At 37.9% G+C, this 18,115-nt stretch overlaps 1 protein-coding gene across 1 annotated transcript in view; it reads right to left on the bottom strand.

Moving 5' to 3' along the window:
• The window catches only part of GALNT2 (polypeptide N-acetylgalactosaminyltransferase 2), a 93,579-nt gene that overhangs the window by 63,851 nt on the left and 11,613 nt on the right, over positions 1 to 18,115 (bottom strand). The gene's annotated exons all lie outside the window — the stretch shown is intronic.

Here is an 18,115-nt window from a genome sequence, read left to right on the forward strand (position 1 = left end):
TTCCAGGGTAAAGTTTCAAACGGGTTTTTCATCCTTACAAGCAAGCAGTAAAGTTTTGTAAGAGAAAGAACTTGCTGGAAAATGATATCACGTTGCTTTCCATCATATCATTCCTGTTTAGAACTTAACAAAAAAAAAAAAAAAAAAAAAAGAGAGAGAGAGAGAGAAAGAAGAAGTTGGTTCATTCTCAGACTTCCTTCCCAGAAGTTAATACAGGCTATGAGAAATCATTCTCGATGTCATACAGCTCCTTGCACTGCCACACTGACTAATAGAGCTGGTCTAATAAAGTTGGTCCCTCATGCTACTACAATAAAGCCAAATACCACAGCAGATGCCTAAAAAAAATCCCTGGTCAACAGCAACAAAAAATTATTAGATGAACATCTTTTTTTGTTGCACAACCAGAAAACAGTAATCAACTTTATTCCTTTCACAGGAAGGAAGAATTACAAGAGAGAACAAAGAGAAATAGCTGTCCTGGCAATCAATACTTCTCTTACCCTTGAAGAAACATAATGCATGTCATCCATTATGAGAAATATATTAATAAAGGAATGCAAAGTCTAGAATTCTCAGGCTGCCAAGCTCTGCTGCAGCACAAGAAAACCAAGTTTGGCTTCCTCTTACTCCTACTCATGATCTTATCAAGTTCTTGTATTAGCCTTCCAATGACTCACATGCAAAGAAAAAATTTCATCTCTAAAATGACTTCTTAATTACATTACCGATAAAGTTTATGTAGATGTAAACAAGAAAAGAGTGCTTTATCAAACTAAGATAGGAAAATTGCAACTTGCTAACCCTAGTTTCTGTCTGTATTCATATCTGTGGTTTCATGAGATTACCATTCTGAAAACTGGTCTAACTATAGATTTATTTGTTCACTAGCTACACACCTCTTGGTCTATGGATTAAAGCATTGCCTACTAATACAATCCTGTTTCATTAATGAAAAAGTTAAAGATTAACTTGGCAAGTCTGTCAGAGTTATCTAATTTATACATAGAAATATTATCTAGGCAGTGTTTCCTTCCATCTTGAGAAGGTGACTGAAGAGAAGGACTTCCAACATTTTCCTAAACACCAGAAGGAAAGAATGCTGCAGACACTGCTCCAAGTGCTCATGAGATAAAGCTAACAGGGTATTACAGAACCGTCAAACACACAGCAACAGCTAGCTGTTCAGTGCACTTAATACAGGCTACCTCCCCGGCTACCTCGGCACTGAGTCAAGGACGTAAGCAAGTTACCAACATTGAAATTTTTACATACACATTTTAATACTAGAATTTTCTGAATTATTTTTATTGCACAAATTTACACAAAGAGTAGATACTCCTGGCATTTGTATTTTTGCAAGACAATTGTAAGACTTCAGAACAAGGGCACAACAGCAATGTACTGCAACACAATTTGTATCTATCTTAAGCACTAAATGAAGAGCGAGAGCTGAATTAAATTGTTAACCAGTCTGCCAGCACAAACACAGACATGAATAAGCTGTAGCCTTCCTCTTAATCCCAAAGGCTGTGTTTCGGGCAGAATTCATAGCAGTGCTTCCACACTGACCTGCAGAAGAACAGAATTCAGTAAGAAGTTTAAAGTCTGAAAAGATTAACTACTCTCTGCATGATGCAATATGCTAAACTTAAGTCAGGTGAAATAAGAGGTGTCTGATTTTAATTTTAATATTAATTATTTATATTTTAAAACTAAGTGCCAATACTGAGACATATGGGGGAAAAGAGGTAAAGCATCTCTGGTACATATGTATACACCCAAAATACAACAGTAAATGATCCTCATCAGCGCCAAATGTAAGATATCTGTAGCCTGGTAATTAGTGGAAATAAACTATAGATATAGATAAATCTTAAATACCCTGTATATTATGACTGCTTGGTGTAAGCTTATCTTCAACTTTTAATATAAAGTATTAAACCCCAAAACCAATTCTGCAGGCATGTTGGAAGTCATTTATCATGTAAAAAGTAGGTCCTTAGTCTAAAACTTCCTTCAGAGATGCACATTGTTACAAGTCTGTCCTCATTAACTGGTAAAGGAATTTTGAGCACTTAAAATCCACCTAATTGCTGAAGCAATACTGAAGACTCTATGGTATTCCTAATAGCTTGCAATTCTGCAGGGATGCCTTGGGGAAAACCTGACCTCTCTGCTGTGTCTTCAGAGTAATTCACAATCATCGCAATGAAGAAGAAAATATGGAAATCAGGCAGTGGATTCATAGAAGACACAGGCCAGTTAACTGCAGAGATTTCTAAGCATACATATAAGAGTTTGACAAAAAGTTACAGTTCAGAAGCGATGAACAACAATTAAATTGTTTAAACTCCAGGACGATATAGATTAGCTACCTATAAAGGTATATAATACATTAAATAATTATCATGCTCTTACAAATTACCATGCATTCTAAAAAAAAAAAAAAAAAAAAAGTATTTGCAAAAAGTTAACAAGCATTCCTGAAGAGACATTTTAGGCCAGTTAACCTTACCACTGAGTGCACCACAGCATTCTTTTCCTGTTCAAGCCAAAGGAGGAAGCTTTGTCTTAATTTATCAGTGAGGCGCTGAACAAATGTTTTCATAACCAAGAATCCAAACCACTGAAGATTTCACTGCTTCAAAAGATACAAGTTCCAAGAATATCTTTAACATAATTCCTAACAATTCCTAACAAAAGGATGCTAGAATCAGAAGTATAACCTAAAACAAAGGCAAAGGGTTTAGGGCAACTCTCGATCTTTCTGGGGATCACTCATTTCAAAGTGGTTGTTTCCTCCATGCAGTCTTTTGGGAATTAACAGCATGCAAATTTACAGTGAAGCATCCCTGCTCAAATCCCAATATTGTCACTCAAAACTTGCCAGAATCACTAGAGAAATACAAATTTACTGACTTGAAAGATGTTGTCATTCGTCATCTGGGAAACTGTGCAAAATCTGGCTGCTAGCCTGCTAAAAAGCATTATTAAAACCAATGACAGAGTTTCAGATTAGAGACCTGTTTCCAGTACCCTCGAAAAAAACACTCACATCCACTGTTCAGATGGATTGGAAGTTCAGATGGATGTCACAGCTTCCCCCAGAACCTGGAAGAAGCACCGTAACTGAGTAACCCTGCTGAAAGCCAGCAGGCAGGTGATGGGAAGAACCCATTTCTTCCCAGGTTAAAAACCACTAATCCCTCTTTCAGTGGCTTGATCACTAGTGGGGCAAGGGGAGAGAGGTCTTAAAAACCATAAAGATCTGTTAAAAATTCAGTGAAGCTGAGCAGCAGTATCAGGAACCTGGCTAAACACAGGTATTTCTACACCTAGTATGGAGGATGCCAACAAAACCTGTAAAGAGAGGGAAGAGCAGACTATACATGGTCCATATACATCTACAAGGCCTCTTTCTTGCAGAAGGACAGAGGAAGGAACAAAGTGATTAAGGAAGAGAATTAAGATCCTATCAAAAAATAAAGTAGAATATAAGCAAGCAGGATGTTACCAACAGGACAGCAAGTTGGAGAACATACAGCAAACCGTAATCTTGCAGCTAAAAGCCACGAAGTTCAGAGAACCCAACCAAAACAAACCAAAAAGGCTCCACTGTATTTCCATACAAAATATTTGGGCTTGGCTCTTATTTTAACAATAAAACAGTAAAGTTCTCGAAGCTTATCACTCAAGAGATATTAGAACAGAACAAAAAGCACAGTATTTGACTTCAGAGACAAAAATTGAAATGTAATTGTCAAAATAATTTTGAGAAAATGGCAGACTTGTATGCAAGTGTCTCTACTGTTTATTAGTTGAAGACAAAGCGCAGCTCGGAAACTGCAGGAACAAGATAGCTGATCTGTTTAGTATAACATTAGACAAGGAAAATGTTACTGGTACTATTTTACAAGCAGACTGCTAAGCAATAGGAAGGCATTTATGCTTGCAGTAAGACGCTTTCAGAGCCTAGCACAGAAGCATTAAAAGTTGCTCTGAAAATTCCGCTCACAAGAAGGGTGGCGTTGTATCAGTGCTTCAGCTGGCCTGTAGCACTGCCCATTCTCTGGGCAGGACACAAACAGCAATGCCATTAGAACAATTGGGAGTCTGTGATACAAATGCTGAAAAACATTTGGGACAGACCTACAGATTGTATGTAGTCATACATACACAGCAAGCTGTGTCTCTAAATCAATTTAAGAATAATCAATACTCCTCTAACACAACAGTCTGACTAGATAAGTTTTATTTTTACAACTTTTTGTGTAAAAATCCTACAGCAAAACAAAAAGATGACACTCAAATCTGATTCAGTACTAAGAATAACTTTTCTGCAGTTGTTCTGCAGTGAAATTACTGCAATCTCTCTCTTCCGAGTCAACCAAAAATGTATTATCACAAGTGTCAAGAATGTTTCTTTACCTAAAATTAGAACCCTATATATTCACAGTAAGCAAAGACATTTTTCTGTAAGACTATATACGATTTAACTTTTTAGAAATCATTACAGAAATACTATGAGATAATGAGTTTGTACTTAAAAAATGATTTTAATATGGTAACTCACTACATTCTGCAGAAGATACCGACAACTGCATTTTCATACAACTTTTAGTTTATGGGAACTAAAGACATGTCTTAAGTATTTGCCTTAACACCTGAAAGCATGTGCCACATTAACAAAGAGAACATTACAGAAGCATATCAACAAGAGAGGTATGAACCCACACAGAACTCACCTACTCATCTAGAAATTCACCTTCAGGTGCACAAGTTATTTAAAACTTAAGTTCTTTTTTAAAGCCAGTTTGCATACCAAAAATGAACTCTTTACAATGCTGAGGAGCTTCCGAATGAGCTCATCCTGTATTTCAGATAGATGTCCTCAAGCACTAACCAGTTTGCTAGCTTTCGTAGGCAGCTGCTGGGCACAATAAAGCACAGTGATTCCTCGCTAACTAGCAAGTAGACACCTGATTTATGGCTGCTGCACAGCACAAATTCATTTTCTGTTTCATGAAACGTAACTGAACGTTCTACCACTTGAATTCAGTCGTTAAGCACCCTGCAGAAAACACTCAGTTGTAGCAGTCAGATTTCACAAAAATAATTACATCTAAAACTTCAGTCTTTTCTACCTCTCTTAGTGGCACTAAGAGAGGTAAAAAAAGGTATGTCTAGTATTTTGGGATGGCAGGAGATGAAGAATAATGCTGTAAAACTACTGAAAGGCAACAGGGACACCCTCACAATCTCACCCAGCTCTCCCACTTAGATGACACTCTACATTCCATTGGTGAAAATTAAAACCCTGATCCTTTTCTTATGCTGAAGTTCAGGAAGCAAAGTAGAGTCACAGAATGGTTTGGGTTGGAAGGGACCCCAGGAACCATCAAATTCCAACCCCCCTGCTGCAGCCAGGGCCACCAACCTCTGTACCTGATACTAGACCAGGCTGCCCAGGACCCCATCCAACCTGGCCTTGAACACCTCCAGGGACAGGGCATCCACAACCTCTCTGGGCAGCTTGTTTCAGCACTGTACCACTCTATGAAGAACTTCCACCTGACATCCAAAAAGCAACTGACAGGTATAAAAAGAAGTGCTGTCCAGAAAGACGTGCCCAGTGAGTACCATCATTTGAGGGCAGCTAGTTCTATAGCTCACTGTAGTTAGGGACAGCCGGTTTCACTGCATCTCAGATTGCCTACATGTATGCAAAATTTGATGCTTTCATTTTTGCTTTGACATCAACTTTGCAAGTGATAATTTTGTGTTAAAATATAGGTTGGAAAACTTAACTGGAACAGAAATTTGCACTTTCGAGAACAGATTTTGGTAGCAAAATCTGAAGTACAGTCAACATTTAATTATACCCGCCATGCAAGAAACGAAGATATAATCAGGGATGATTAGAAAAATTGCAACTTCAAGTTGCACAGCTTAACACTAGCACTACCTTATAGAAATCTCAAAGCTCTAATTTTACAGAAATTAGCACAACAATTTAGTGCTAGAAGTTTCTGAAGATGCAAATAATCAGGTACAGGTGATACTTGCTCCTCTTGCTCCTTCTTGTAAATCCGTAAGGTTTATGCTTAACTATATACACTGACTACTAATGAAAAAACTTACAGATGCAAAAAAAAAAAAAAAAAAAAAAAGGCACCAAACAACATGCAAAGCCTACATTCAGGGAATTTGTTTGCCATCATATTTGTGTTTTAATTTTTCTGATTTAACTTCAGCAACCCTTTTCTTTACAAGCAAGTGGTTAGCAGTTTAAGAACATATGTGACTTCAGAGTGGATTCATGTTCTCAACTATGCCCTTTACTCCTGGATCAGAAACCACACATATGCCCCAGGACTTGAATAAATTTATGTCATGCAATTTCCTTTCAACAAGGAAATTCCGTAATAAGGTTTAGAGAGACATAACAACATAACAAATGCAGGCAGATTTCCAGTATGATCAATACTGAATGTTGAACTTGAACCCCTGTATTTTTACAGCACAGAAGCAGCTATTAAGCTTAACTAGCAACACTGTTTTGGCATCAACTTTTTGCAGATGAATAACTCCAAGGGAGGTCCCAACGATCTTGATCTCTTGATTTAAGCTTTGAAAAATGTCACATCTGACCCTGTAAAGTTAGTGTCACAACAGCTTCTAATCTCCTGAAGAGTCCCCTATGTTCCTGTTCTGCTTATCTAGGACAAGTGGAGTATTCAGTAAGCAGATTACAGCTGGTTGAAAACATTAACACTTAAATAGCGGGTATGGTTCACACCAGCTGCATCAGCAACAGTGACTTAGCATGCCAAAGAGGTACCCCTTGGTGCAAGTTCAGGTCATGTCTGTATTTGGAGTTTTGCAACCTCTACTAAGGAACAAATCGAGTATGCTTGAAGCATTCTCCCTCCGAATGAAAACAAAGCCCAAGTCCCACCACCCACTATTATCCACTATTATCTTAACAAAGATGCAAGATCATCCTAGGGGTGCACTCATAGAACTGACAGCTAGTGCAGACTTCACTGAGAGGGAAAATGCAGAGTGGACAAAAAGTCCAGAACCATAACAGAACATAGCAGTCAAGACTCCTCACCACACAAATCCAAAGGACTTGCACCCAGCCAGTTTATTACATCAGAGCTACATATATGCCAATACCTAGATTGGTTCTTAAGTTAACTAATACTTAATTTATCCCATATCACAGCAAGTTGTCAGGAGGCTTGTCTTCACATAAACCTCTAGTTTTTCCTCAAAAATCTCCATCTGTATGTGAAGCAAACATACCAGCAAATATTCTATAAGTAAGCTGACATGAAATTTCAGTAGTGAATTAACATTTAGGCTTATTTACATTTTCTAAAAAGTGATGATAAAGAACAGGTGGTTGGTCTGCCCACTGCCACTTTAAAGGCACAAGATCAAAAATAACATGCTCACATTCATTCTATGTTCTACCCGCTTTTCACCAAGACCCATCTGCTCCTTCATCTCTACAGTGCCCACTCCCTGCGCTCTGCCAACTCTTCTAAAGCAGAGCATCCTTTCTGACTGTGTTATGTTGATGACACTCAACTGGTATACATTCTTTCCTATTTTCCTCTTTCGCCCTTCTTCAACCTTATCATCTTTTCTGAGCCTCTTTTTCACCCCCTCCCTCCCTCCCCCAACTCTTACTTTCCTCCCTCTCTGCTTTAGGGCTGCAGAACAGCTGAATCTAGCAAAGTTTCTTTTACTAGCCCATTAGGGCTGCCCACTTATCTATACTAGCTAAGTAGGTATCAATACACGATAACTGAGACCACAGAAACCTGTTAGTGTTACTAAGGCGATAAAAGAAGGCTCCTGCAAAAATAAAACAAAACAAAAAAGCAACAACAACAAAAAAAACCCCACACAACAGTCACCTGAGCTAAACTGCTTTTTCAGAGACTGACTGTCAAGGTAAAAAAGAAAATTGCTTCCTTATCACTATTGCTTTGCTTCCAAATTGTGTTGCCTTATCAGAATTTATAGACAAAGATAAAAGGATTGGCTCAATACTCTTGGAAAACCATACAAACTTTAGTGATACAGGCTGTAAGGCAACAAAGCTTTAACAGCATGGCAAGACAAAAACGGCTTGCTCACTTGTCACACTATCTTGCAGTTATCTAATAATCCATTTTTTAAGATAATAAGCCTCACATATGTGCTTACTGGACCCCTAACAAGACTGGTCATTCTTTTGGATCAGTGGCACTCTCCTGTTCACTTTCCTTTCCTAATAATGTGGGAGTGAATATATCCGTTTAGATTTATACAAATGCACTGCTCTGAAAGCCACTGTTTCATTCAGCATTCAAAATAAACTAATAAACTTTCAACAAAAATGTACAGATTTGTCAGATCTGTGGTCATGTGATTAATGACAGTGAACTCTCATCTCCAAACACATTTCCTGACTGAACACCCTACTGCACTACAATCATGCACATGGACTGTGCTCTGGAATTTATTCAGTGCTTTCTTACCTCACTACCTTTCCATATACTGTGTTCTTTAAGCTGCTACTTACTTAAGAAACAAGAAAAGGTGACAGTTTTGCAGAATTCTTATATGCAAAAAAAGGTCATAATACTGGAAAAAGATATTGCAATAGTCAAAAAAAGCAGAAGTGATGAAATTTATGCAGTGTATGTGGACATTTTCCTACTTGCAGAGCACAGCTGAATGAATAGCAATATTCATTCACTTGATCCACAAATGAATAGTCCTCAAACACCCTTGTTTCCAGAATCTCCTTTCTACCCCACACAACTTCATTCTGCAACACTCTCGTCCAAATGCAGTCTTTTGTTTGACCATGTGAGCCACGTCCTAAAAACCTATTCCTGATCCATCTAAATGAGGTAAAGAACAGCAAAATATATCCCACTCACCTCAGAGAGCCAAGGACAACAGCATTCAGTCATTCATAAACAGTAAGAGCAGCGCTAACCTCCAATGCAAGACAGACACGCTGTTAGGTTTCCAAGACCTCAGCTGGATCTGCTGCCGCAGTCCTTCAGTTTTGCACTCCACAATAAATTCTCACAGGAACCACAGCCAAATTAGCAAGCAACAGCAATGACTTGGACAGATTTCCACCTGTCTTAGTCTTCTTTGTCTTAGTTTCAGCTGAGATGGACTTTTTTTTTCCAGTTTTTTTTTTTTCCAGGTTTTTTTTTGGACTGGTATGCTAAGTTTTGGTTCTAGGAGAAGAACAGTGTTAATAACACATTGATGTATGTAGTTGCTGCTAAGCAGTGCTGTACAGAGCCAAGGCCATTCCCAGCAAAGGGCTCAAAGAGCTGGGAGGGAATAGAACTAGGACAGCCAAAGTGATATTCCGTGCTATATGACATCAAGCAGAAGTTGTTTTGCAAGGGCAGGAGTTTGTCTCTCTTCCAGCAGAGCGTAAGTGAATGACTGAGTGGTGCTAAGCCGCCTGCCAGTTTAAACCACAACAGCCTTTTTCAATGGCACTCAACAGAATCGTTACAGATATGAAGAAGTGAGAGTTCATGGTCTCTCTGTATCAAAGCGTACACAGGAAAATGGAAAACTGTCACATTACTGAGGAACTAAACAAGCAGGAACTTAAAAAAAATAAGAGATACTTTCTATAGTCTATGCATATTACAATACAATACAGCAGAACCAAAGAAAAAATATATTTGTATGCCTGGTTTTAAAACTTTCTTCAATATTTGCCTTTAAATTCAAAGCAAAAGACCTTCCAACATGATATAAAAGTCATAGGACTAGTGAAAGAATAGGAATAGTGAAATTCCAACTTGTTTGTTGGAACCTAACCAGGCAGATGAAAACATGAGGTTCAAGATGCTACCAATCATACTGCATATCCCTGAAATGGGAGGGAAAAGAAAATCTAGATCACCCAGGAGGAATCCTCAGAAGTGTCAAAATGACTCCAGTATTAGATGACAGCTTTAGTCCCTGAACTTTGAAATTTGCTATGTAGATCTATATATACACACACACTCTTCCACTAAAAAGAATATATGCAACCATGAAGCCTCTCACCAACTGTCCCCTCAAAGAAAGAGAACTTCATAGTTGCTTGTGAAAACACTCCATCATGCACAGCTGTCTGATCTAGACACACCAAGAAAATACAGTAAGTCTAACACAAGACTTCCCCTTGTACTTAATAATACTCTTCAGATCTCCTGATATCCTGTTTTCCACAGCAAAATACAAAGATCCGTATCTAAAAATCACTTAGAAGTGATCAATTCAATCCACTTCAAATAAGAGAGGAAGGAGATGTGTGGGAAGAAGAATGCAAAGGGCTTAATACGGTTCCTCAAAAGAAAAAACTTCATTCAAACATTTCCTGTACAGATGAACAGTTACTGTCTTTTAAAAGAGGGTATGGAATAATGAGAAGTTCAAATGCAGTGAAAATTCTCAGTCTTGTAACAATCATGAAAGATTCTTCAGCTGTTCCAGGCACATTCATCGGAAACACAGCAACAGTTAACACCACCAGAAACATTTAAAAACACAGGCACATCAATACTGTGATTCAGTTTAAGAAATTCACTGCCCCCAATGTGTGCATTTCCTAAGAAATCAAATTCTGGATAAGGAAAAGTTTTAGTTTCTTCCCCTTTATAAAGACAGATATGACACTTTGTGCCAATTTAGAAAGCTCTTGGTTTAAAAGCACTTATTTTCCAGTGTGATCACCCTAAGAGTCAGTGGCAGCTTGATAAATGGTGTAACATTTCCCAAGAATTCCAGGCAAGGAGCATTCCCCAGCAGGCTAAGGCCACTGGCTTCACATCTTGGAGAAGTGGCCAGTTACTGAACCAGCCCATCGGTAACCACAGCAAATGAGGAACATTTGTAATCTGCCTATGAACAAAACAATTGTCAGTTACTTGCCCCCTGTATAAATTGAGACCACTTACTCAGCACTGTACCAATAAGCAGCCACGCAGTAACGACTTTCTTTCTGATCCGACAAAAAGTAACTCAGCCTGGCACAGCAAAGGATGCCACCATTATGGCAATGGCAAGGAACGACTGCTTGAAAGATTTGACCTCTCAACTGAATAAACTGCATTAAGCTGTCAAAAACCCTTCAGAGCAGCTGCCTGGGTAGACAGGAAACAATTGAGGGAAGAATTCCTGTATGCTGCTGTCTATTTTTTTTTTTGTAAGTCACTGAATGGATTGCTTTTGCTCACCTCAGACAAATGCTTACACTGGCTGCACTGAATAGACACGCAACAAAGGCTTTGCTTAAAGTCAAAGATGTTAAAATAAGATTTTACAATCCAGAAGCTGTTCTCAACTGCTTCTGAACATCAGGCGATGTTTCAGCTCCTGCATCTAGCTGTTGATGTACAGCTTCGGCGCCAGAGGCTAAATTAGAGAGGGGGGAGGTTCTGCACTGTGATAATTTCTGTTAATACATTTACTTTGTTGATAATCTATGCTAACAGAGCATATTACTTTTAAGTTCACATACTGTATTTTTGTTTTCAGTACCTTCTACGGACAAATCTCACATGGGAGAAGCAGAAATGTAATTATATCCAGTAAATATAAATTTCTGGGTTTAAAAGCCGGCTCTTCTTTTCAAGTCAAGCAATTGAAAATGTCACAAAGGCAAGAGAAGGTTCAAGGAAAAATACTGAGGGTTTTATGGAATGAATATATTTGAATGAGCAGAACAAAGATGGTTGATTTTGTATGCGAGTAGAATAAAGAAATAGCTACATCACCACTCTTCAGAAATGCATTCCCAACGCTTTGGAGTTACGCCATACCAAACACAGACTCCAAGAATGCTACTAGAACAGATTCCTTTGGAAAAAGGAAGCCTGCAATGACTACAAGTTCACATTTGGCAGAAACTGTGAAGCCATTTTTAAGTTAACCCTCCACTCCCTCATTCAATTAAAAAAAAAAAAAAACAAAACCAAACCTCCTTGATAAATTCATACTGAAGTTCAGTGTGAATTTGTGTCAGTTTGTCTGACAGAGTAGAATGAAGCTTCATCACTTTCCCCCTGCTACTCACAGTCCGAAGAGCTACTTTTTTGTAAAACCATTTATTTATTCAGGATCTGATTACCATCAGCATAGCACTATGTCATGCTTTCCCTCCAGCAGGAAAACAACCATGTTATTTCTTCTCTTTGTTTCTGAACTTCCCCCCTTTCACGCTGATTTGAGAATCCTCTAAGCAAGAAGAAAAACTATTCGTGTTTAATTACAATAATACTTATTACACAACTTCTCCCCGCACACATACAGAGGGTAGCAGACTGCACCACCATCCAACAAAATTCAACAGCCACTGTGAAATCAGAGACTAAATGCATGGTTTGCATCAGGAAAAAAGCACATCATAAAATAGACAGTCCGGTATAATTCCACTGACACCTAGATACTTGAAAAGACTGGTACAACTAAACAGTATAGTTCCATACAAAGATACAGTAGAATAGAACTTTGTGAAGACAAAAATGACACGGCTACTTGTTTGCAGAAGAGAAGTTTCAGATAGAAGGGAGAAAGCAGAAGTCAGTGGGATAACACAACTATTGGATGCAAAGCAAGCCAGCGAGGACACAAGCTGCTCATCAGTGATCTTTACAAACCAAACTGAAATCCCTTTCCTAGAACAGAGTTGACTGTGCTCCTTAGGAGAGCAATGACCCTCTGAACAGAGGGTTGATTTAAGTAACAGCTTGAAAATCAACATCTGTTTCAACTTGACGATAACTGTGTTAAAAATAATATTTTGTTGCTGAGAATTTGCTTCATCAAATAGTGTTATTGTGGTCTATCTGTTGTAGTTTCTGTGGAAATAAATAGGAGACATTACTTTCAGAGTGACCCACATAGTTATGAAGAACAGCAGGCTTCTTCCAGGATTTCCAAAGGCTCCCACTTTCTCTAACTCTCAAAGAAAACCAGTATGTATTCAGGTGATTGCTGTTCATTCCTATTAGTTTGCACTTCACAACTAGGAGGGCAAGTGGAAAAAAAAAATGAAAATATTATCAAAAATTTCAATTAGGTCTACTTGTACATTAATCATGACCATGTGACCACACCATGAGATAATTCAGTAAAAATATTTTGTCTAAGTACAAAAATAAAGTACAAAAGACTTTTTAATACAGATTTTATTTCATCAACCCTTCATGGATAAATCACCACTACGCCTATATCTCCACAATGCTTCAGGTCAACATTCCCTGATTTGGGAAACATGTTCAACCACAGCCATCTGGAGCCTGAGATCTAGGAAATAAGATGGTGATGTCCAGTCACACAGAGAACTGAAAGCTGACTGTTGCTTCAAACAGCAGCATAGAGTATATGGTGATATGAAAGATGGAATCAAACATTTTGCCATTCTCAAAAAGTAACAAGCTCCAATATTTTTAAGTCTTGAAGCCTGTAAAACAGTACATTGCAAAAATCAAATAAAAGCTAATCTGCTCATGAAATATGTAATACTTTCCACTTTCACTCCACGCAGACAGTTTATAAGTCAAATCAAGTGCTTTCATCAAATATTAAGAGTACTTTGGAACAAATAGTGTTTATTTCTTGTTGTGATAGTAGAAGTCTCCATTCTAATTTCTTTTACAGCAATGTGACAAGATAGGTTTTGTTTTAAATAATAAAGGTGGATGACAAGTGATGATAAGCACATAACACATTCAGGATTACCTCATCACTAGTAAGGCAGCTGAGAAGCGGAGCCTTGACAAATGCGCCCTGTCATAAGAAATACAGACTAATAGACCAAGTCCACTATTTAAGTAAAGTTTGAAAAACATTCTAAAATAGTAGTCAAGTTAAAATTTGTAGATACCTAACCATGGGAGAGAACTCAGTTGGCAACTTAATCTCTCCTTCATAATTGCAGATCCCTCAAAACACCTTCTGATCTATTTGAAATGAGCTGAAGCCATGCAGACAGACATACGCATTTCTGGCACCGGCACCACTCACTCACAGGAGCAATGGCAGAAGAACAAAGGAAAAGTGAAATCCAAGTTCTACTCTAATTGCTTTGCAGCAGAGGCACTGAAATTAGGGGAAAACATGGAAGGCCCATTCTCACTAGAACCTAATTCACTACCTGCCAAAAAAGCTACTACAAATTCTTAAGAAAGTCATCAATGGAAAAACAAGTGGCATACTTCAGATACATATTCTACCTTTACAATCTGAATTCACTGTTTCAATGACTAGAGTCCCAGTGATGGTTACAGAAGAAATCAACCCTTCTCTTCAAGGGTTCTCATTACTACATGGTTTTGCTGTAGTTCAAGCCATAACTTGGCTTGCAGGTTCTCCCACTTACCTCAGACTTTGTAGTGATTTTGAAGCATGTTTGGTGGCTACATAAAATTCTGACTTTCATATTTCATTAAGGCTTGAAAATTTTCTGAAAGCTGAATCCCATAAGTGGTACAGCCCAGAGCATCCAGCATCCTAGATGGAGAAACATGACTAGCCACTACCATTTTCCTTCAGTTTTGTATATCTGTGGACCACATATTTAATCTCTCTATACGCTACATTTTATAGCTGCAAGAAGACTCTGAAATATTAAAATGGATGTGGTTTCTGCTTCTAAAAGCCTCTTCCTCTATCAATGCTAATCTAAGGCAGCTGAAAAATTCCATGTCCTTGGTATTCAAAGTCTACCAAAAAAAAATGTAATTGTCACCACTCAAATCCTCAAATCCAAACATAACTGAAAAAGAAATAAATCAGAGTCAAGCTGTCAAGCAGAGAGCAAACTGTAAGTAAAGGGATAAAACAGCATAAACAACAAAATATAAACATGAAAAGAACAGCTTTCCACTCATATTTGTTCTTAATGGGAAATATTTGTATTTGTCTACAAGTGAACTTCCTAAACAGGCATACTGAACAGCTTATTCTAAAAATGCATTGCTGCTCTTCACAGAAAGACTATTTATTGTTTTGTAAACCTCAAAGCTAAGTGAATTTAATGGGATAACTGAAAGTATACATTTCTGCCAGTACAAACAAGCAAACAAACTAATGCAGCATGGTATTCTCTGCAGACTTTTTTCAGTTGAACCAGTTATGACTTCCATACACAAAACAGGTAATGCAGGGTAATGCAATGCTAATGGTAAGGTTAGAATGAAGTGCGCTTATCCTCTTAGGGCGTGGGATGATTTTCAAAGACAGAGAGAAGGCAAGCAAAAGGCTGAGCTTCTCTAGGATATCTTTCTCCCCTTTTTGACCTCCTGCTTATCTGCCCCCATTCCTTCCTTTTCTTACACAGGATGCATTGTTAGCAACTGATGAAATAATTACGTACAACAGATACTATGCTTTCAAAAACAAAGAAGCAGCCTATGTCATCCTCTTTCCCATTTCTGTGGCAGAACACAAATAAGATGTGTGTTGGTGCATTCCAGATACTTTTAAGATGATTTTTCCTCCTAGGAAACTGCCTGGTTTTGGACAGAAGCGGAACTAGCATGTTCCTGCTGATGCAACTATTTGCTGCAACAAAGCCCCAGTGAATGAGAAAACAGTTCCATTGAATGTTCAGACAAGATGCATTTTGTTTCTCTTCAGCCAGCAACCACCACATCCTAAACTTTGGCAAGTCATTTTGTTAACACGTGGACACACTGTACATTCAGATTTGCAAAGAAGCAACATGTGAACACTTACATTTCAGAAGTAAAACAGAATGGGATGATGAAGTACCTGGATGCCAGCAAAGAAGTGGGAAGTCTGAAGTGTAGCTAAAATACATTTACACAAAGCCAACTACATAAAGTTGCATGAAGGTGGTGACCATTTATTTTCCAAATAAAAGAGAAAATGGAGTGAGAGAGAAGGATATAAGAAAATGAGCCTCCTCAATTTTAATGGCTAGGAAACACAAAGCAAGCTGACCACTCAGTCCAGGCCTCTACTTCTGTGAATAAGTTATGGTCACTAGTCTCACAAATGAAAAAGCACAACTGTCTGCAACAGCCTAAGAGGCAGCACACATTCATTTCCAATTTACCTTGAGCTCTCCTCCTGTCTTCTGTCTAATCCAAAGAATAAAGAGACATCAGCAAAACCAAGAATACTTTCTGCTATATCAAATAAATGACTGTCAGGCACCCAAAGCTATGGGAGAATTGCTTTTATTTTGCGGAAGAGGGCAACAAATCACATTATGGGGAAGTCTCTTAACAGAATGTCTTACCAAAATGTGAATAGTTTTAGTAGCATAAAATACTACACAGACACACATAAGAGGCTCACATGTTAGAACATACTTTAAAAGACATAGACCTGAATCAAAGCATTCTTAAGCACTCATACCCTTAAAGAAACCAAACAAGGGCAGTGAGACAGAATCATTTCAAAGTTTTACCCCAAAGTCCTACAGAAACTTCATACTTAATCAACTTTGGAAAACACAAATTGGAAAAAAAATGAGAAGTCCAGTTCTGCAGTCCAAGAATTTACCAGAACTGTTGTTCTCTGTCAACTGAAAAGATCTTTCTTCCCTTGACCAACGGCATTCTCTTTAGATTTGATATGAAATTGAAGACTATAAAGGCAGGAGACAAGGATCAACTACTCTAGTTGTACGAAAGTAAGAGCAGCTAGATATTTGAATAGAAACCCATGCGCACAGCACAAAGTGAGCAATTGGAGTCTACACAACTTACTGCTGTACATCTCCGTCCTCAAAGAAGTAAGTGGGTACCATCTTACAAGTCAGCTCTACTGCCGGAAGCGGGCACAGGAACTAGAATGTTAATTCCAGAAAGAAATTGACAGAATCAAGTATTAGCAGTTGCATGGTGCTAGATCTGAGATGTGGAGTCATTGCACAATATAAAAATCTGACTACCAGTACCATGGTAGGGATTAATTACTCAAAATATAAGATGCTAAAAGGCATTTGCATCTGTAATGGATATAAGCCAATAATTGCTACTTCCCCAACACAAACAAAATTACTCTTGGATGAAGCATTCAGACAAGTAATCTTAAAGTTAACATGTGCAAACTAAGGCCATGTGTCTAAACACAGTAGCACTCAAAAGCACTGCAGGAAACACAACCCATACCACGTCTGCATAGGCTGATACAGTCTGACTGGGACAGCTCCTATCCATCAGTAGTTCTTACCTGTACTAAAAATCACTGCATCAACTGGCAAGCACTGATGTTTAATGATAGAGCTGGGAAGAAGATAGTTTTATTTTTGTACCAAAATTCAGTACTCAGAGAGGAAAGGAGAGAATCAACAGCTTGATCAAACTAAAAGCAAGAAATAGCACTCTGAAATACATTAACTACTGTAGCTTCCAAAACTAGAAAGGAAGCACTAGCGCTTTTTCCATTCCATTGCCTTTTCTTTCTTTCTTTTTTTTTTTTTTTTTTTTTTTTTTTTTTTTTTTTTTTTTTTTTTTTGTTTTACTATGTGTATAATGGCAAAAGGCTATTCAAATACGGAGAAAATTACTAGAATTATCTTAAACTGATACTCCTGAAAAAGAAGAATAAACTACATCACAAGAAAGCAAACATGCTGATATCCCAGCTGCTGCTGTCTGCTGCCAGTAGGAACATGAGAATATCCTAGATGAAAACACATTACAGTTGCCAGGAGCAGAGTTTCACTGCTGTACTTCCAAATTCTCTCCCATTGGAGACTCCCCTTCCTTCCACTGGCAGAAGAGTCAGCTAAACAAATTTGGTGCTAGAAAACTGACATCCACAAGCACTAGCTGATCATACTAAAAACAAAAGAATTTTAACTAAATGCCCACAATAATTCTGATAGATTTCTAAGTAAAAATAAATCTTCTGAACTGATCATTCTGCACTCCTTCCACTTCCATAACGAGAAGCATCACTTAACCCATAGAAACAGGCAAAAAGAAGAAAGTCACCTTGTTACCTTGTTTTAATACTGCACAAGAAATAGCAATGAAGTATCTACTCTACAAAAAAAACCAATTTCTTCTCTTAAAAAAAAAAAAAAAAAAAAAAAAAAAAAAAA

This window comes from Lagopus leucura, unplaced genomic scaffold (genome assembly GCF_019238085.1).
Source record: "Lagopus leucura isolate 7727_CA_CO unplaced genomic scaffold, USGS_WTPT01 Super-Scaffold_73, whole genome shotgun sequence".
NCBI classification, from domain to species: domain Eukaryota; kingdom Metazoa; phylum Chordata; class Aves; order Galliformes; family Phasianidae; genus Lagopus; species Lagopus leucura.